Source organism: Salmo salar, chromosome ssa07, assembly GCF_905237065.1.
Source record: "Salmo salar chromosome ssa07, Ssal_v3.1, whole genome shotgun sequence".
NCBI lineage: Eukaryota > Metazoa > Chordata > Actinopteri > Salmoniformes > Salmonidae > Salmo > Salmo salar.
In genome coordinates, this window is record NC_059448.1 from 35,399,400 (window position 1) to 35,421,888 (window position 22,489).

The 22,489-nt window shown below is 44.4% G+C and overlaps 1 non-coding gene across 1 annotated transcript; it reads right to left on the reverse strand.

Annotated features, from left to right (window-relative positions):
• Positions 1 to 3,532: 3,532 nt before the first annotated feature.
• On the reverse strand, positions 3,533 to 3,608 carry trnaa-ugc (transfer RNA alanine (anticodon UGC)). Its single transcript has one exon. It is a non-coding gene; the product is annotated as a tRNA-Ala (tRNA).
• Between the last annotated feature and the right edge of the window lie 18,881 nt (positions 3,609 to 22,489).

Here is a 22,489-nt window from a genome sequence, read left to right on the forward strand (position 1 = left end):
TGCCTGCATCATACACACGCGATCAACAGCAGATACCTGCTAGCTATTATATTCCCCTTACATAAATGCAGTGTTAGACTGTCAAACAACAACCTAGCTACCTGCCAAATTACCTCAGCTGAGGCCTTCTCCTCTGCTGCCTGTCTATGAGCTACTCTGAAACAGGGGCTGTGTGTTGGTTTGTTTCCGCTACAAAGCAAAAACACATTATTGATGTGCAACTGCAGAGCTCTATTCACTCTGTAACTCAAGCTGTCATGCTGTCAAGTTGTCATTCAGTCAGTCAGCGTAGAAGTTGGCAACTAGTCGGTGCCGACCTTTATTAGTTTAGAGAGCAGATGCACTTGAGGTAATTAATAAACATCAAATAAAGAGGATAGTCTTCATTCATTAATGATATATCCTGTCTGCATCTCTATAATTGATGTGTATTAAACGGATGTGTGTGACTGATATTAATCAAAGAGAGTACACTGTCAATAAGCGGAGCAAAGATAAACTGTTTGTCGTCATCACACATAGTACAGTATGCCATCTTGAATTACTAGATTAACAATTTGCTGATAACTCTCCCGGCTTGTCTCTTAATAGTATATTATGGTCAGTTAGATAGTAGATTATTTATCAAGCAGTCAGGACGGCAACTGTTGATATACGTTTTATCCACTTTCAAAAACATCCCTTTTATTGGCTTTTCATTAATGTTCAATGATTCAAGTAAATTAAACCTAATTGGAGTAATACTCTACACAATGTCTTAGTTAGAAATCAACAGGAAGGCGTACGTGAATATACTGTAATATACAGTATCACATATGTTGACATTTACAATTTTTTACTGCTATACAAAAAAACAACTAGTGTCAACCCAGGACAGGTTAGTGTGGAGGGAGTGACAGATCTGCTGTTTGCCGTCACCAGTAGAAGTCTCCAGGTGTTTCTCTATCCTAACCTTCCTGACTGTAGGTGGACAGGTGACAGCGCTCACGCACTTGTGTGTGTGTGTGTCCACATCTGTATTCCTGTCTCTATATGCTGTGTGTGAGAGACCGGACAAGCTGGGGGGGATGGGGACCATCGCCATGCTAGAGAGAGAGCTGATAGTCATGGACAGTGACAGGTTGGTGAGTGCCTGCTGCTGGTGGTGGGAGAAGAAATACAGTGCTTCCCAGACAAGATAGATTCAAGTATTCAATCATGGGCATCTTCATAGTCCCATACCACGTTCATACTTCTCAGCCTGTGTCTCAAATGGCACCCACAGGGCTCTGGTCAAAAGCAGTGCACAATGTAGGGAATAGGGTGCCATTTGGGACACAGACCAAGTGATTTTTAATGTCTGGTTCCCACCTCCACATAGCTGTGACTCTTTGACTAACACCTTGCTGTTGTCTGTTACTGATGTACTGGTATGTGACTGTTAGTGAAGGATCGTCCCATTACCCAGACTCCCCAGTGCTCAGCTGTAATACCATGTCTTAAGTGGAAGTGGACAATCAGCCTGCAGCGTGGTGGATGGAGGCTGTGGGCTGTGTTGGGTTGTCATTTAACTGCCTGCTTACCTACTGCTTGGCTGCTTTCTCTCTGTGTGTGTGTGTGTGTGTGTGTGTGTGTGTGCGTGCCTGCGTGCTTGCGCGTGTGGGGACAATATGTTTTTTCAGTTTTGTGGACAAGATGTGCTTGTCCGGTTTGACCAAGATGTTCTTAATCATGAAAGTAATCGTCACTCACATTGTCACGTCCTGACCAGTGAAAAAGGTCATTTGCCATGGTGGAGTGGTCAGGGCGTGGCAGGGGGATTGTTTTGTGTGTTTTGGGGTTTGTTTGTTTCTGGGGCAATGTGTTCTAGTTTGCATTTTCTATGTTTCGTTTTCCAGGTTTGGCCGAGTATGGTTTCCAATCAGAGGCAGGTGTCTTTCGTTGTCTCTGATTGGAAGCCATACTTAGGCAGCCTGTTTTCCTTTGGGTTTTGTGGGTGGTTGTTTTCCATTTTGTCTGAGTACCTTACGGAACTGTTGGCTGTCATTCTGTTATTTTGTTTAAGTGTTCTCGAGAAAATAAAGTAAGAATGAGCACTCTACACGCTGCGCCTTGGTCCCCTTTCATCGACCGCTGTGACACACATCATGCCTGTCTAGAAACATTAATTCTTCAATATTAATTTCCTGTAAACATCCACTTTACTCTACCTATGCATGTCACTACACAGGCATAGTCTTACCCCAATTATACAAGAATAATGTGTCTATACAATGAATGACTCCTACGCACCTGGAACAGACACTATTCAGTAGTAAGGACCTTAAAAGAGCACAGACAGCCTTTTATCATTTATACAATGCACCAGTCATACATGTACTTTATAGCATGAGTCATAAGCATAGTGCTAACCTCACTGGGGATCATTCATAGACGTACAGGCAGAGCTAGAGGCCCCAGGCTTCCGTGTTTCATTCACCATTCACCACTATAGTAGAATCCCTACCTCTGTCATTCATTCATACACACAGACACACACACAAATTGGCTGTATATATGCATTTCAATTACTTCTGAGTAATTTGTTAATTGAATTACATTGGGCTGAACTACACTCCAGTGTATTTTGTAACAAGATACTTTCGAGAGCTGTAATTTGTATTTTCAAAATACAAAATACTTTTCGATACTATTTTTATAGCAGTTTACATTTTGTGGCTCCATTTCACTCTGCATTGGAATCAGCAGTCTGATGGCACTATGGAGTGATGAGAGCATCTGCTAAATGAACTAAATATAAATGTAAATGTAAAAATTAACAATTGCAAAGCATGCTGAGTATTATTCTTATGAGCTCTGCCCTGAAACAAGACCGATAATAATACCCATTGTGCTTTGCAGTTTATTTAGGTATGTTTATTTTCACATATACATTTACATTTTGGTCATTTAGCAGACAGTCTTAACCAGAGTGACTTACAGTCAGTGCATTCAACTAAGATAGATAAACAACAGCATAGTATTCCAAACATTAGGAACTCTACAAGGTGTCGAATGCGTTCCACAGGGATGCTGGACCATGTTGACTCCCATGCTTCTCACATTTGTGTCAGGTTGGCTGGATTTCCTTTAGGTAGTGGACCAATCTTGATACACATTGGAAACTGTTGAGTGTGAAAAACCTAGCAGCACTACAGTTCTTGACACACTCAAACTGGCGAGCCTGGAACCTACTACCATACCCTGTTCAAGGGCAATTAATTATTTGGTCTTGCCCATTCACCCTCTACATGGCACACATCGCAATTGTCTCAAGGCTTAAAAATAATTATTTAACCTGTCTCCTCCCCTTCATCTACACTGATTGAAGTGGATTTAACGAGTGATATTAATAAGGGATCATAGCTTTCACCTGGTCAGTCTATGTCATGGAAAGAGCAGGTGTTTTCCCATCCACACACATTTTTATTTTAGTCATTTAGCAGACACTCTTATCCAGAGCAACTTACAGTAGTGAATGCATACATTTCATGCATTTTTTTGTTGGTGTACTAGCCCCCCGTGGGAATCGAACCCACAACCCTGGCGTTGCAAACACCATGCTCTACCAACTGAGCCACAGGGAAGGCTAACACACACACACACACACACACACACACACACACACACACACACACACACACACACACACACACACACACACACACACACACACACACACACACACACACACACACACACACACACACACACACACACACACACACACACACACACACACACACACACACACACACACACACACACACACACACACACACACACACACACACACACACACACACACACACACACACACACACACACACACACTTCACCTTTATGAGCCCTCTGAGCAGGTTAAAGAGACATGGCCAAATCCTGAGGAGCGGGATGCTGAATATATTAAATTAGAGCGGGTTTAATACAGGCAGACGAGGCAATAAGGAATCAGTCACTCAGTCTCTGGTCCTGTAGACAAAATGGAGACTCATGACCAAACGATCAATCCCGTTGGCCCTCCAACTACAATTAGTCTACAGAGAATAGGTAGGACACAGGACAGGTCAGGATAAAGCTAAGAGCTATAGTCTGCCATAACTCAGCAATCTAATTATTTTTATTCTACAGCATATACCCCCAAATGCATAGGCTACAGTGTAATTAATCTAATCAAATCAAAAGTTTATTTGTCTCTTGCGCCGAATACAACAGGTGTAGACATTACAGTGAAATGCTTACTTACAGGCTCTAACCAATAGTGCGAAAAAATGTGTGTGTGTGTGTGTGTGTGTGTGTGTGTGTGTGTGGGTAAGTAAAGAAAGAAAACAACAGTGAAAAATCATTTGAAAATAACAGTAGCAAGGCTATATACAGACACCGGTTAGTCAGGCTTATTGAGGTAGTATGTACATGTAGGTATGGTTAAAGTGACTATGCATATATGATGAACAGAGAGTAGCAGTAGTGTAAAAAAAGGGGTTGGTGGGTGGTGGGACACAATGCAGTTAGCCAATGTGCGGGAGCACTGGTTGGTCGGGCCAATTGAGGTAGTATGTACATGAATGTACAGTTAAAGTGACTATGCATATATGATTAACAGAAAGTAGCAGCAGCGTAAAAGAGGGAGGGCACACAATGCAAATAGTCCGGGTAACCATTTGGTTACCTGTTCAGGAGTCTTATGGCTTGGGGGTAAAAACTGTTGAGAAGCCTTTTTGTCCAAGACTTGGCACTCCGGTACCGCTTACCATGCGGTAGTAGAGAGAACAGTCTATGACTGGGGTGGCTGGGGTCTTTGACAATTTTTAGGGCCTTCCATTGACACCGCCTGGTGTAGAGGTCCTGGATGGTAGGCAGCTTGGCCCCAGTGATGTACTGGGCCGTGCGTACTACCCTCTGAAGTGCCTTGCGGTCAGAGGCCGAGCAATTGCCGTACCAGGCAGTGATGCAACCAGTCAGGATGCTCTCGATGTTGCAGCTGTAAAACCTTTTGAGGATCTCAGGACCCATGCCAAATCTTTTTCGTTTCCTGAGGGGGAATAGGCTTTGTCGTGCCCTCTTCACGACTGTCTTGGTGTGTTTGGACCATTCTAGTTTGTTATTGATGTGGACACCAAGGAACTTGAAGCTCTCAACCTGCTCCACTACAGCCCCGTCGATGAGAATGGGTGCGTACTCGGTGCTCCTTTTCCTATAGTCCACAATCATCTCCTTAGTCTTGGTTACATTGAGGGATAGGTTGTTATTATGGCACCACCCGGCCAGGTCTCTGACCTCCTCCCTATAGGCTGTCTCGTCGTTGTTGGCGATCAGGCCTATCACTGTTGTGTCATCTGCAAACTTAATGATGGTGTTGGAGTTGTGCCTGGCCATGCAGTCGTGGGTGAACAGGGAGTACAGGCGGGGACTGAGCACGCACCCCTGGGGAGCTCCAGTGTTGAGGATCAGCATGGCAGATGTGTTGCTACCTACCCTCACCACCTGTGGGCGGCCCGTCAGGAAGTCCAGGATCCAGTTGCAGAGGGAGGTGTTTAGTCCCAGGTTCCTTAGCTTAGTGATGAGCTTTGAGGGTACTATGGTGTTGAACGCTGAGCTGTAGACAATGAATAGCATTCTCACATAGGTGTTCCTTTTGTCCAGGTGGGAAAGGGCAGTGTGGAGTGCAATAGAGATTGCATCATCTGTGGATCTGTTTGGGCGGTATGCAAATTGGAGTGGGTCTAGAGTTTCTGGGATAATGGTGTTGATGTGAGCCATTACCAGCCTTTCAAAGCACTTCATGGCTACGGACGTCATTTAGTCAGGTTGCCTTTGTGTTCTTGGGCACAGGGACTATGGTGGTCTGCTTGAAACATGTTGGTATTACAGACTCAATCAGTAACATGTTGAAAATGTCAGTGAAGACACCTGCCAGTTGGTCAGCACATGCCCGGAGCACACGTCCTGGTAATCCATCTGGTCCCGCAGCCTTGTGTATGTTGACCTGTTTAAAGGTCTTTCTCACATTGGCTACGGAAAGCGTGATCACACAGTCGTCCGGAACAGCTGATGCTCTCATGCATGCCTCAGTGTTGCTTTCCTCGAAGCGAGCAAAGAAGTGATTTAGCTCGTCTGGTAGGCTCGTGTCGCTGGGAAGCTCGTGGCTGTGCTTCCCTTTGTAGTCTGTAATAGTTTGCAAGCCCTGCCCCATCCGACGAGCATCGGAGCCGGTGTAGTATGATTCAATCTTAGCCCTGTATTGACGCTTTGCCTGTTTGATGGTTCGTCGCAGGGCATAGCAGGATATCTTGTAAGCTTCCGGGTTAGAGTCCCGCAACTTGAAAGCGGCAGCTCTACCCTTTAGCTCAGTGCGAATCTTTCCTGTAATCCATGGCTTCTGGTTGGGGTATGTACGTACAGTCACTGTGGGGACGACGTCCTCGATGCACTTATTGATAAAGCCAGTGACTGATGTGGCGTATTCCTCAATGTCATTGGAAGAATCCCGGAACATGTTCCAGTCTGTGATAGCAAAACAGTCCTATAGTTTAGCATCTGCTTCATCTGACCACTTTTTTATAGACTGAGTCACTGGTGCTTCCTGCTTTAATTTTTGCTTGTAAGCAGGAACCAGGAGGATAGAGTTGTGGTCGGATTTACCAAATGGAGGGCGAAGGAGAGCTTTGTACGCATCTCTGTGTGTGGAGTACAGGTGATCTAGAATTGTTTTTCCCTCTGGTTGCACATTTAACATGTTGATAGAGATTTGGTAGAACTGATTTAAGTTTCCCTGCATTAAAGTCTATGGCCTCTAGGAGCGCCGCCTCTGGGTGAGCGGTTTCCTGTTTGCTTATTTCCTTATACAGCTGACAGTGCGGTTTTATTGCCAGCATCTGTTTGTGGTGGTAAATAAACAGCCACAAAAGCCACGAAAACTCTCTAGGCAAGTAGTGTGGCCTGCAATTTATCACAATATAGTTTACAAATATGCACAGACCGCCTCCCCTCGTTTTACCGGAGTGTGCTGTTTTATCTTGCCGGTGCTGCGTATATCCCGCTAGCTGAATATCCATGTCGTCATTCAGCCACGATTCCGTGAAACATAGGAAATTAAAGTTTTTGATGTCCCGTTGGTAGGATATTCGTGATCGTACCTCATCTAATTTATTGTCCAATGATTGCACGTTGGCGAATTAAGGCCCCTTTCTTTCGCCCAACTCAGGCAAGCTGTCAAGGAAAAATTCTGTCCCCTAGCGGTTTTACCTTGACAGGTCACGTAAACCTCAGGGCCCTAAAAGTTAGTGATGCAGGCAGTCTGATAGTCTGACTATTTGTTTACTGGGAGGAGAGAGAGCAGTACATATGAATGAGAGACTGCATGGCACTGGGAAAATGTCACTGTGTGTCTGTTCTGCTTTGCCCTTTTACTGGGGTCTGGCTATGTGTGCTAAATCAGACCGGGGTCTGTACCAGCTATAGAGGTGTGTGTTTGTGTGTGTGTGTGTGTGTGTGTGTGTGTGTGTGTGTGTGTGTGTGTGTGTGTATATGCGTGCGTGCGTGGGGCGAGGCATCTATTTTCCTCTGCTTTACTGTACAGGTACTGTACAGATAGCACGGGGTTCACCTTCCTTTCTGAGTTTAGCCTTCCCCCAGAATCCAGAGAGAGAGCGAGATAAAGACAGAGATAGTGTGTGTGTGAGGGGAGAGAGAGAGAGAGCGATATAAAGACAGAGATAGTGTGTGTGTGAGGGGAGAGAGAGAGAGAGAGAGAGAGAGAGAGAGAGAGAACCTTAAATGATCTGAGCCCGAAGGCAGATCTCCATAATGAAAGCATTAAGGTAACTCTTATTTTCCAGACAGAATTAACAGATAATTCCACTATCCTTGAGAACTGTACCTGACTGAGCCTCTCTCGATCTCTCAATACTATTTTAATTCAATAGTTGTTCTATATCCTCCTGGCATCATTTCTTATTTCCCTTCAACCTGTAATAAAGAAGGTAGGAACAGACTGGGCCTACCGGCTGTCTCAGTCGATTGGAAGGGGAGGGGTGTTTTCCCCCTTTATTTTTCTATACTAAACTCTATTCTCCTTTATGGGCTTCTGAGGTACAGTAGCAGAGGTAGACCATGTGACGTGAGCACATATGCTGAGTCGTGTCCTATGTGTCCTGACTCGAGGCCGACACTCACTCAATGAGAAAATCCATTCACCTTGTAGCACAACAGCCACACTGTCCCAAGTTACAATAGCATGTTCTCCCCTTTATATTCCTTTACTGAAATATATTATTCTTTATGGGCTGCTGAGGCCATTATGCTAAATCGTGTCCTAGATGTTGAGTAGTAAGGCTTCTCATTCATTGAGGTCGGCCCTTCACCTTGCAGGATAAGGTGATACTGTTGCAACCTCGGCCAACATTTTTCCCTCAAAGCCCAATTTCCCTTTCAAACCGCTGGAGAAAACCCCTCACAATGATCTCAAACTCTGTTGTTAATGCACACATTTTTTTTTACATTTTTCTTGCTGATCAGGATTCTCTCAGGTATGTTGTGGTGAACTGTCATTACAATTGCTTCATGGGACCATGGTCAAATTAAGTTTGTAGTGTGGCTACCACTGGATAGCTTTGAATGCACTGTCCATGCAGTCAAAGCTGCTAACTACTTTTGGAGCTTAAAGTGCTCTCAAATCGTTTGCTGATGTCGACAGCAGACGGTCCTTATATTCCTAATATAGCCATGATACGTTGGAGAAAACAAGTTATATTTAACTATGGCTAGCTAGCTAGCTAGCTGGCGTAAGCAACGTTTTCAATGAGAGCTAGCTAACCAGCTAGCTGTCAAACAAGGCAACAGCAGTATATCTGGTGCAACAGCAGGATAATATTGGTAACGAACACTCCCACAGGCTCTGTATTTCATGTATCATAGTTGCAAGTACCCCTGGTGCACTGTTCAAATATTTAGTCATTTAACACTAGAACCGCCAAGATGTCAATGTGACCATTTTTTATTTAGTGCCATGATCTATGAATATTTAACAGTAGAATAGTTGAGGCCCAATAGATGCCAGACTAATAAATCCATTTAACTAGAAAAGCCTGGCCTGTTGGACCCCATTTGTGACAACTTCATTTTGTTGTGTTTATGAAGGTCTTAAGTAAAATCAGAATATGAAATATAAATATTTGAAAGAACATAAAATGTTTATTTGTTTGTTTAGGCTGGTTAAGGGCTTGCAAGTAAGCATTTAACGGTACCTGTCGGCGCATGTGACAAATTAAATTAGATTTCTTTTTATTTGATGTCACGCGTCACTACTTCACATGAGAGGGATTTTAACGTAATTCTGGAACATTAACTTTCATGTGCCCTAATAACAAACGTGTATGCCATCTGTAAATACGAATACAATTGTTAAATTACGAGCCTAGTTGGATTAGCCATGGAAAAAGCCAGGAACCTTTCCACTAGCCATGATTGGCTGAGACATGCCAAGAGATGAGTTCGGATTGGTCTTCCAATGTAGCACGCTTCTGTCTATAACATGAGCTGCTTAGTACAGTATGTGTAGGTAATCTTTTCTAAAGCGGCTTTTTTTAAAGATATCACGAAGAACTGCATAAGTGTTGCTAAGGCTCTCCTCTTTCTGGAGGATTGGTGGAAACAGAGTATGATAGCTAAGGAGATGGAGGAAATTCTGGCGTTTGATTGCAAACGCGGATGGAGTCGAAAAGAGAACTCAGAAGGCTATTGTATAAAACACCTGTCTCCGGACTACGTCTTCAAACTAAGGGCAACCATGGCATCCATGACAGAATGGGAGATACATTCATCCCATGTATCCAATGTAAAAAACACAATTTCAAATGTTGCTACATTAGGCTGAATCGAGTCGTTCGGTTACATATGTAAAAAAGAAAAAACCCTAAAAACACAGAATTTCAAGTATAAAATCTATTTTATTCATGCCTTTGTTACAAATATTAAAACAAAAGGCATATGCGTTGGAACACAGTAAAAGTGTATTTTTATAAGGCAAAACAAATAGGGTTAAAATTACCCAAACCACCAAGACGCACACGGTCACGACAGAAAATATCAGTAGCATAAACATCAGTTTAAGCAGCAACCTGCTTGTGAATAGTGAAAATCAGCACAAAAGCAATAAAGGCATTGTAATGACTGTGTCAATATGACAGCGGTCAACATTTTTATATTATTATCAGTTATCGGACACATTATTTATGGCCTTGCTCCTGCTTACATTATGGTGTGCGTCTTCACGCAACAGTTGGATCTCATTTACCTGTTACCTTTGTCCTATCAGTCACCACAAATCTTCTTCTCTTTTCACTTGATTGCAACACTTCCCACAAACAAGTAGCTTGCAACTGAAACAGGTGTTGTGGGTTCTGTTCCGAGTGCATCTGCTCACCTGGCAGCTTCTCCTCCCCGGGAGATGTGAGCAATTTGGCTCATGCAAGGGCTGCCATGGAATCTTTGATGCTGCTGCCTTGGCCCTCATATGTCTCTCACGTAGCCCATGTGCCAGACTCATGATGAAGTCTCTCCTGCTCAAGGTGTTGTTCATGCACTGCTTGAAAAATACATGTGCGTCGATAGCAGCCAAGTCAAGCATGTTGTAGAACACAGCAACAGGCCAGCAGCGAGTTCCTCCTTTCACCGAGTACAGCTGTGCCATCTGATCCTAAACATTATCCAACACTCGCTCACCTGCTGCCCTATAGGGATCCTTTCCCAGATATGGAAATCCGTTCAGCATGAATCAGAATAATAATCAGAGATTTGATTTATTAGGATCTACATTAGCCGATGCCATTGGCGACACTTTAGAATAAGTGTAATGTAACAAAATGTGGAAAAAGTCAATGGGTCTGAATACTTTCCGAGTGCACTGTATGTTTTCTCAACAACAGGTTATGGTTAATAATGTGAAAGGCTGCACTGAAATCTAACAGTATAGCTTCCACAATCTTCTGATTATCAATCAGTCATTTGTGTCAGTGCAGTACATGTTGAGTGCCCTTCTCTTTAAGCATGCTGAAAGTCTATTGTTAATTTGTTTACAGAAAAATAGCATTGTATTTGTTCAAGCACCATTTTTTCCAACAGTTTGCTAAGAGCTGGCAGCAAGCATCGGTTGTTATATGTGTGATATTCGTTTTGCTATAGTTTAGGTTCTTTTTCGAGGCAATTATCGGGGTGATTATCAACTGGGCATGGTAACTTCAACTATCGGGAGAAGGAGTGGAGCAGGCCCTACTGTCCGGAGAAGGAGGGGCAACGGGGAAAATTGGTTATACTATAACTCCAGATCTGTTTGTGATAGTAAGATTCTAACAACAGCATGTTATGTAGACTTATTTAGGAAAAGTCAAGGACGAGTGGTACATGACTTAAAATGGCAATTAAGTGCTTAAATAAATGTTTTGTCATTATGATGCTCTCAGCCGTTCTAGTGTTAATATACACAGTCACTAAGAAATCCATAAAATGTTTGTTTAGGAAGGTCGTAAAAACACAATACAAGACAATTTATTTCAAAAGAACACAATAGCATGTTTTGAGTTTTATTTATCTGTTGTCACGCCCTGACCATAGAGAGCCTTTTTATTTCTCTATTTGTGTAGGTCAGGGTGTGATTTGGGTGGGCATTCTAGATTATGTTTATCTAGTTTATTTTTTCTATGTTGTGTTCTAGTTTATTTTTTCTATGTTGGGGGTTTTGTATGATTCCCAATTAGAGGCAGCTGGTCATCGTTGTCTCAAATGGGGGATCATATTTAAGTAGTTGTTTTTCCCACCTGTGTTTGTGGGAGATTATTTTGAGTTAGTGCATGTTGCACCGCTGTTGACACGGTTTGTTTATAGTTTATTTGGTTAAGTTTCACAACATAATAAATATTCACGCTGCGTCTTGGTCTCCTCCTTACGACGGACGTGATATCTGTGCTCAGAGGCCAAGGCTATGGCTGTGCCATGGCAATGAAACTGCCCTACCACAGTCAACACATACAGTTGAAGTCAGAAGTTTGCTTACACCTTAGCCAAATATATTTGAACTCAGTTTTTCACAATTCCTGACATTTAATCCTAGTAAAAAATTCCCTATCTTAGGTCAGCTAGGACACCACTTTATTTTAAGAATGTGAAATGTCAGAATAGAAGAGACAATGATTAATTTCAGCTTTTATTTCTTTCATCACATTCCTAGTGGGTCAGAAGTTTTCATACACTCAATTAGTATTTGGTAACATTGCCTTTAAATTGTTTAACTTGGGTCAAATGTTTCGGGTAGCCTTCCACAAGCTTCCCACAATAAGTTGGGTGAATTTTAGCCCATTCCTCCTGACAGAGCTGGTGTAACTGAGTCAGGTTTATAGGCATCCTTGCTCGCACACGCTTTTTGAGTTCTGCCCGCAAATTTTCTATGGGATTGAGGTCAGGGCTTTGTGATGGCCACTCCAGTACGTTGACTTTGTTGTCCTTTAGCCATTTTGCCACAACTTTGGAAGTATGCTAGGGGTCATTGTCCATTTGGAAGACTCATTTGCGACCAAGCTTTAACTTCCTGACTGATGTCTTGAGATGTTGCGTCAATATTTCCAAATAATTTTCCTACATCATGATGCCATCTATTTGCACTTTTCAAGTACGTTCATCTCGAGGAGACAGAACGCGTCTCCTTCCTGAGCTGTATGATGGCTGCATGGTCCCATGGTGTTTATACTTGCGTACTATTGTTTGTACAGATGAACGTGGTACCTTCAGGCATTTGGAAGTTGCTTCCAAGGATGAACCAGACTCTACAATTTTTTTCTGAGGTCTTGGCTGATTTATTTTGATTTTCCCATGATGTCAAGCAAAGAGGCACTGAGTTTGAAGGTAGGCCTTGAAATTCATCCACAGGTAATCTGTCTTTAAACAATTGTTGGAAAAATGTATTGTGTCATGCACAAAGTAGATGTCCTAACCGACTTGCCAAAACTATAGTTTGTTAACAAGAAATTTGTGGAGTTTTTGAAAAACGAGTTTTAATGACTCCAACCTAAGTGTATGTAAACTTCCGACTTCAACTGTTTATTTTACAGTAAGAATATAATGGAATATACTTTGAGCAAAAATATAAATGCAACTGGGCAACAATTTCAAAGATTTTAATGACTTACAATTAATACTAGGAAATAAGTCAATTGAAATAAATTCACTAGCCCCTAATCTATGGATTTCACATGACTGGGAATACAGATATGCATCTGTTTGGCCACAGATACCTTAAAAAAAGTCAGTTAGTGGATCAGAAAACCAGTCAATAAGTTGGGTAACCACCGTTTGTTTCATGCAGCATGACACATCTCCTTCGAATAGAATTTATCAGGCTGTTGAGTGTGGCCTGTGGAATGCTGTCCCAATCCTGTCCCAAGTTGCTGGATATTGGCGGGAACTGGAACACACTTTCTTACACTTAGATCCAGAGCATCCCAAACATGCTCAGTGGGTGAAATGTCTGGCTAGTATGCAGGTCATGGAAGAACTGGAACATTTTCAGCTTCCATGAATTGTGTACAGATCCTTGCGACATTGGGCCGTGCATTATCATGCTAAAACATGAGGTTAAGACGGCAGATGAATGGCACGACAATGGGTCTAAGGATCTTGTCACAGTATCTCTGTGCATTCAAATAGCCATCGATAAAATGCAATTGTGTTCGTTGTCCGTAGCTTATGCCAGCCCATACCATAATCCCACCGCCACCATGGGGCACTCTGTTCACAACGTTGACATCAGCAAACCGCTCTCCCATCTGCCATCTCTCAAAACTTGAGGCTTGTCAAACTGCACATTTTTGAGTGGCCTTTTATTGTCCCCAGCACAAGGTGCACCTGCATAATGATCATGCTGTTTAATCAGTTTCTTGATATACCACACCTGTCAGGTGGATGGATTATCTTGGCAAATGAGAAATGCTCACGTTCCGGGATGTAAACAAATTTGTGCACAACATTTAGCTTTTTGCGCATATGGACAATTTCTGGGATCTTTTATTTCAGCTCATGAAACATGGAAGCAACCCTTTACATGTTTTTATATTTTTGTTCAGTGTAAGAGAAGAAAATAGAAAGGATATTTTTCCCAGATGGCTATTGCTGATTGTCACCAGTAGCCTACCCACATGACGAACACGCACAGAGCCACTGTTTTTATGCGCAATTTGTAGTTGTTTGGCAAAAATAGGTTAATTAGAAACCTTGGACTTTGCTCTTTCTGAAATCAAAACGTCTGGCCTGCATGGACCTCACTAGGATGGCATGGAAGAAGTGCTCTTTGCTAAGCTCCTTTCCCTTATTTGTCAAGGTAAGCTGCGGTGGTCATCAGTCTCTTCATTCTTGATTTGACAACTGATAAAATTGTCACCCATCAGACTATTGTCAGTTTAATCTTGTCTTTGGACCCCATTTATTATTATTATTATTATTATTATTATATGTGTGAAATTAGTTTCAATATAGTTTAGGTGTAGTTTGGAAGGGCCAGCTGAGCAGGCAACTGTTGTCTTGAAGTCAGAAAAGTCTTATTTCTTTATGTACAGTTTATGTGCTTATGGATCAATCAATACATTTTCTGACTGATTACAATTTACATTTGGTGTTCTAAGGTTTCTTATGACCTATTTTAACATAATAAATGCATTCATTTAGCAATTTCTTATGGAATATTTAATCAATTGAAATATCAACGGCCATTCAGAAGTTATGGAATTCAGGCACTTGGAGTATTAAAAAGTGTATCTTTTGATGAAAACTCTGTTATTTTTTATCCATCTGAGCATTGAGATTGGATGTCCAAAATTCTGGGGAGGGGCTTAGCGATGGGTCATAGTATTACCGTTGCTTCCTTGAACCCATTGAAGTGAGCATATTGAGTTAAGCAGTGGTAAGAAAGCAAACGCTTTCCCAGTTCACATTTTTTATCCAATTTTATCCAAATCCCAAAATAATTTGCTTAAGACTTTTCTTGTTTGCATACGTCTCTGAGCTCTTTTCCCTTCTCAAATAGCGTTAAGATATTTTAGTATTATGGCGCTTCAAAATATGTTTCGAATTGATTTCTATCTTTACATAAATAGAAGTGAATAACAACCTGTGGAAAATACTGAAGTTGTCTCTAATGTCCCTGTTTATGAGGGATTCAGTTTTGAGATCTTTGCCTTTAGGGATGATATGGGTTAGGCAGATTGGGTTTACAGTTGGAGTGCTGTTTGTACACCACAAGTGTTAGTCCACTGCTAGCCTGCCGAGCTAAATGCTGGGCATTAGTGCTTGGCGAGCTAAGGCAAGTTTTCTGATCTCAGGGAAGGTTATCATCAAGACTGTGTTGAAACAGTGACATCCCTCTCTCTCAGACCCTACCTTAAAATATCCATGCAAGCCCATCCCCCATCCCTATTGGGAAATCACAGCAGCTGAAGTGCTGTCTGACTGACTTGACAAACTCTCATGTGGACATTCCGTTCTATCCTCTCATCTGTCTGTGCTGCCATCATCATCGACTAGTTCTGAGCTCTGTGACAGGATGGATGGAGGGAAGAAGAAATGGAGGGTTGACTCAGATGTCCCTACAGAGGTGGTCTCTTGAGGCCTCGCCTCTCTTCTATCTCCTTCTCTTCTGTTACCCTCTTCAAACTTAATTTAATGGCATATGATAATTATAGATAATCATCTTCATCATCATTATCCAGTCTACCACAAGCTTCCTCCAGTAACTTCCGTCAACAGCAAGGAATGCAAGAGGGAAAATAACTGTGAGAATGCTGTTCATAGACTACAGCTCAGCATTAAACACCATAGTCCCCTCCAAGCTCATCACCAAGCTAGGGACCCTGGACCCCTCCGTCTGCAACTGGGTCCTAGACTTCCTGACGGGGCGGCCCCAGGTAGTGAGGGTAGGCAACAACACCTTCGCCACGCTGACCCTCAACACAGGGGACCCTCAGGGGTCTGTGCCTAGTCCCTGCCTGTACATTTACATTTACATTTAAGTAATTTAGCAGACGCTCTTATCCAGAGCGACTTACAAATTGGTGCATTCACCTTATAATATCCAGTGGAACAACCACTTTACAATTGTGCATCTAAATCTTTTAAGGGGGGGGGGTTAGAAGGATTACTTTATCCTATCCTAGGTATTCCTTAAAGAGGTGGTGTTTCAGGTGTCTCCGGAAGGTGGTGATTGACTCCGCTGTCCTGGCGTCGTGAGGGAGCTTGTTCCACCATTGGGGTGCCAGAGCAGCGAACAGTTTTGACTGGGCTGAGCGGGAACTGTGCTTCCTCAGAGGTAGGGAGGCGAGCAGGCCAGAGGTGGATGAACGCAGTGCCCTTGTTTGAGTGTAGGGCCTGATCAGAGCCTGAAGGTACGGAGGTGCCGTTCCCCTCACAGCTCCGTAGGCAAGCACCATGGTCTTGTAGCGGATGCGAGCTTCGACTGGAAGCCAGTGGAGAGAGCGGAGGAGCGGGGTGACGTGAGAGAACTTGGGAAGGTTGAACACCAGACGGGCTGCGGCGTTCTGGATGAGCTGGAGGGGTTTAATGGCACAGGCAGGGAGCCCAGCCAACAACGAGTTGCAGTAATCCAGACGGGAGATGACAAGTGCCTGGATTAGGACCTGCGCCGCTTCCTGTGTGAGGCAGGGTCGTACTCTGCAAATGTTGTAAAGCATGAACCTACAGAATCGGGTCACCGCCTTGATGTTAGTGGAGAACGACAGGGTGTTGTCCAGGGTCACGACGAGGCTCTTAGCACTCTGGGAGGAGGACACAAGGGAGTTGTCAACCGTGATGGCGAGATCATGGAACGGGCAGTCCTTCCCCGGGAGGAAGAGCAGCTCCGTCTTGCCGAGGTTCAGCTTGAGGTGGTGATCCGTCATCCACAATGATATGTCTGCCAGACATGCAGAGATGCGATTCGCCACCTGTTTGTCAGAAGGGGGAAAGGAGAAGATTAATTGTGTGTCATCTGCATAGCAATGATATGAGAGACCATGTGAGGATATGACAGAGCCAAGTGACTTGGTGTATAGCGAGAATAGGAGTGGGCCTAGAACAGAGCCCTGGGGGACACCAGTGGTGAGAGCACGTGGTGCGGAGACAGATTCTCGCCACGCCACCTGGTAGGAGCGACCTGTCAGGTAGGACGCAATCCAAGCGTGGGCCGCGCCGGGAGATGCCCAGCTCGGAGAGGGTGGAGAGGAGGATCTGATGGTTCACGGTATCAAAGGCAGCAGATAGGTCTAGAAGGATGAGAGCAGAGGAGAGAGAGTTAGCTTTAGCAGTGCGGAGAGCCTCCGTGACACAGAGAAGAGCAGTCTCAGTTGAATGCCCAGTCTTGAAACCTGACTGATTAGGATCAAGAAGGTAATTCTGAGAGAGATAGCAAGAGAGCTGGCCAAGGACGGCACGTTCAAGAGTTTTGGAGAGAAAGGAAAGAAGGGATACTGGTCTGTAGTTGTTGACATCGGAGGGATCGAGTGTAGGTTTTTTCAGAAGGGGTGCAACTCTCGCTCTCTTGAAGACGGAAGGGACGTAGCCAGCAGTCAAGGATGAGTTGATGAGCGAGGTGAGGTAGGGGAGAAGGTCTCCGGAAATGGTCTGGAGAAGAGAGGAGGGGATAGGGTCAAGTGGGCAGGTTGTTGGGCGGCCGGCCGTCACAAGACGCGAGAATTCATCTGGAGAGAGAGGGGAGAAAGAGGTCAAAGCACAGGGTAGGGCAGTGTGAGCAGGACCAGCGGTGTCGTTTGACTTAGCAAACGAGGATCGGATGTCGTCAACCTTCTTTTCAAAATGGTTGACGAAGTCATCCGCAGAGAGGGAGGAGGGGGGAGGGGGAGGAGGATTCAGGAGGGAGGAGAAGGTAGCAAAGAGCTTCCTAGGGTTAGAGGCAGATGCTTGGAGTTTAGAGTGGTAGAAAGTGGCTTTAGCAGCAGAGACAGAAGAGGAAAATGTAGAGAGGAGGGAGTGAAAGGATGCCAGGTCCATAGGGAGGCGAGTTTTCCTCCATTTCCGCTCGGCTGCCCGGAGCCCTGTTCTGTGAGCTCGCAGTGAGTCGTCGAGCCACGGAGCAGGAGGGGAGGACCGAGCCGGCCTGGAGGATAGGGGACAGAGGAAATCAAAGGATGCAGAGAGGGAGGAGAGGAGGGTTGAGGAGGCAGAATCAGGAGATAGGTTGGAGAAGGTTTGAGCAGAGGGAAGAGATGATAGGATGGAAGAGGAGAGAGTAGCGGGAGAGAGAGAGCGAAGGTTGGGACGGCGCAATACCATCCGAGTAGGGGCAGAGTGAGAAGTGTTGGATGAGAGCGAGAGGGAAAAGGATACAAGGTAGTGGTCGGAGACTTGGAGGGGAGTTGCAATGAGATTAGTGGAAGAACAGCATCTAGTAAAGATGAGGTCAAGCGTATTGCCTGCCTTGTGAGTAGGGGGGGGAAGGTGAGAGGGTGAGGTCGAAAGAGGAGAGGAGTGGAAAGAAGGAGGCAGAGAGGAATGAGTCGAAGGTAGACGTGGGGAGGTTAAAGTCACCCAGAACTGTGAGAGGTGAGCCATCCTCAGGAAAGGAACTTATCAAGGCGTCAAGCTCATTGATGAACTCTCCAAGGGAACCTGGAGGGCGATAAATGATAAGGATGTTAAGCTTGAAAGGGCTGGTAACTGTGACAGCATGGAATTCAAATGAGGAGATAGACAGATGGGTCAGGGGAGAAAGAGAGAATGTCCACTTGGGAGAGATGAGGATTCCAGTGCCACCACCCCGCTGGCTCGATGCTCTAGGGGTATGCGAGAACACGTAGTCAGACGAGGAGAGAGCAGTAGGAGTAGCAGTGTTATCTGTGGTAATCCATGTTTCCGTCAGCGCCAGGAAGTCTAGGGACTGGAGGGTAGCATAGGCTGAGATGAACTCAGCCTTGTTGGCCGCAGACCGGCAGTTCCAGAGGCTGCCGGAGACCTGGAACTCCACGTGGGTCGTGCGCGCTGGGACCACCAGGTTAGAGTGGCAGCGGCCACGCGGTGTGGAGCGTTTGTATGGCCTGTGCAGAGGGGAGAGAACAGGGATTGACAGACACATAGTAGACAAGCTACAGAAGAGGCTACGCTAATGCAAAGGAGATTGGACTGACAAGTGGACCACACGTCTCGAATGTTCAGAAAGTTAAGCTTACGTTGCAAAACTCTTATTGACTAAAATGATACAGTACTGCTGGCTGGTGGAGTAGGCTAGCTAGCAGTGGCTGCGTTGTTGACTTTGAACGTGTAGCTGGCTAGGTAACCTCGATGGTTTCAGTACTACACCTTGTCATGATACAAAGCAACTTTGTAGCTAGGTAGCTAACATAACACTAATCAAGACGTTCCTAGTATGTATTTAGTTTCTACAATGCTGCTCGTCGGTAATAGTTGGCTGGGTTAGGAAAAATGGCGTCGCGGGGGACGGAAATAGCTGGCTAGCTGACCTTGATGGCTGGCTAGCTAACCTCGGTAATTACTAAACTACACAATTATCAAGCTATGACAAAGACAACTAAGTAGCTAGCTAGCTAACACTACACTAGTCAAATCGTTCCGTTGTAAAGTATTAGTATCTACAGCGCTGCTAGTCGGTAACGGTTGGCTAGCTAGCAGTGGGTTAATGATGACTAGGTGTGTTGACTAAGTCTGGCGCCGCGTCGCGGCTGGCTAGCTCACCTCGATAATTACTCAAACTACACAACTATCTTAGAGACAGCAAAGACAACTATGTAGCTGGCTAACTAACTCCCTGTTCACCCACAACTGCATGTCCACACACGACTCCCACACCATCATCAAGTTCTGACAACATGCTGGCGATGAGTCAGCCTACAAGGAGGAGGTCAGAGACTTAGCAGTGTGGTGCCAGGACAACAACCTCTCCTGCAACATCAGCAAGGAGCTGATCGTGGACTATAGAAGACAGAGGGGAGAGCACACCCCCATCCACATCAATGGGGCTGTTGTGGACCGGGTCGAGAGCTTAAAGTTCCTTGATTTCCACATCACTAAGGACTTAACATGGTCAACATGGTCAACACACACCCGCACAGTCGTGAAGCGGGCACGGCAGGAGGCTGAAAAGATTTGGCATGGGCCCTCGGATCCTCAAAAAGTTCTACAGCTGCACCATCGAGAGCATCTTGACTGGCTGCATCACCGCTTGGTAGGGCAAATGCACCTCCCTTGATCGTAAAGTGCTACAGAGGGTGGTGCGGACAGCACAGTACATCACTGGGGCCAAGCTTCCTGCCATCCAAAACCTCTATATCAGGCGGTGTCAGAGGAAGACCCCAAAAATTGCCAAAGAATCCAGCCACCCAAGCCATAGACTGTTCACTCTGCTACTGTCCAGCAAACGGTACCATAACATTGGCTCTCAGACCAACAGGCTCCAAGACATCTATCCCCAAGCCATAAGACTGCTAAATAGCCAGACTGCTAAATAGTTTATTAATGGAACCCACCTATCTGCAATATCTTGCACTGACCCTATAAGCAGACTCACTAGACTATACAGTGCATTCGGAAAGTATTCAGACCCTTTGACTTTTTCCACATTTTGTTACGTTACAGCCTTATTCTAAAATGTATTAAATATTTTTTACCCTCAATCAATCTACACACAATACCCATAATGACAAAGCAAAAACAGGTTTATAGAAATCTTTGCAGATAAAAAAAAAGATATATATTAAAAAATCTAATTTACATAAGTATTCAAGCCCTTTACTCAGTATTTTGTTGAAGCACCTCTGGCAGAAATTACAGTCTCGAATCATCTTCGATATCATGCTACAAGCTTGGCACACCGATTTTGGGAGTATCTCGCATCCTTCTCAGCAGATCCACTGTCAGGTTGGATGTGGAGCGTCCCTGCAAAGCTATTTTCAGGTCTCTTCAGAGATGTTCGATTGGGTTCAAGTCCGGGTTCAGGCCAGGCCACTGAAGGACATTCAGAGACTTGTCCCGAAGCCACTCCTGCATTGTCTTGGCTGTGTGCTTAAGGTCGTTGTCTAGTTGGAAGGTGAACCTTCACCCCAGTCTGAGTTCCTGAGTGCTCTGGTGCAGGTTTTCATCAAGGATCTGTCTGTACTTTGCTCCGTTCATCTTTCCCTTCGATCTTGACTAGTTTCCCAGTCCCTGCCACTGAAAAACATCCCCACAGCACAATGCTGCCAGCACCATGCTTCAACGTAGAGATGGTGCCAGGTTTCCTCCAGATGTGACACTCAGGCCAAAGAGTTCAATCTTGGTTTAATTAGACCACAGAATCTTGTTTCTTATGGTCTGAGAGTCCTTTAGGTGCCTTTTGGCAAACTCCAAGCAGGCTGTCATGTGATTTCTACTGAGTAGTGGCTTCCATCTGGCCACTACCATTAAGGCCTGATTGGTGGAGTGCTGCAGAGATGGTTCTTCTGGAAGGTTCTCCCATCTCCACAGCGGAACTCTGGAGCTCTGTCAGAGTGACCATCGGGTTCTTTGTCATCTCCCTGATCAAGGCCCTTCTCTCCCGATTGCTCAGTTTGGCTGGTCGGCCAGCACTGGGAAGAGTCTTGTTGGTTCAAATCTTCTTCCATTTAAGAATGATGAAGGCCACTGTGTTCTTGGACCTTCAATGCTGCAAAAAAATGTTGGTACCCTTTCCCAGATCTGTGCCTCGACGCAATCCTGTCTCGGAGATCTACGGACAATTCCACGACCTCATGGCTTGGTTTTTGCTCTGACATGCACTGTCAATTGTGGGACCTTACAGAGGAAGATGTGTGCCTTTCCAAGTCAATTTAATTTACGACAGGTGGACTTCAATCAAGTTGTAGAAACATCTCAAGGATGATCAATTGGAAACCAGATGCACCAGAGCTCAATTTTGAGTCTCATAGCAAAAAATCTGAATACTTATGTAAATAAGCTATATAAGTTTTTTATTTTTAATAAATGTGACCCGTTTCAGGAAACTAGGTGTATGTCGCAGGTCACTACTTCACAGGAGAGCCGTTTGAACGTAAACTTAATATATATATATTTTTTTATGTTTTTTGGGGGGGCAGAAATGCCTTCTCGTAGATGTGAACTTTCATGTGCCTTAATAACAAATGTGTATGCCACCTGTAAATACAAATAAAATGGTTAAATTATGAGCCTGAGCCTAATTGCTTAAACCACAGAAAAAGTCAGCAACCATCCCGCTAGCCATGATTGGCTGAGATAATAAGTGGGCTGGACATGCCGAGAGATGAGTTTGGATTGGTCTGCCATATAGAACGCTTCTGTCAATTTGAGCTGGTCAGTAGGTAATCCTGTCTAACGTGGCTTTAAAAAAAATTCATTGCATATTGAAAGTTAACAAAAGATTCGACTATGCAAGTATCCATTTCAATAGAACTTCACTGCAACAACTGTTCCA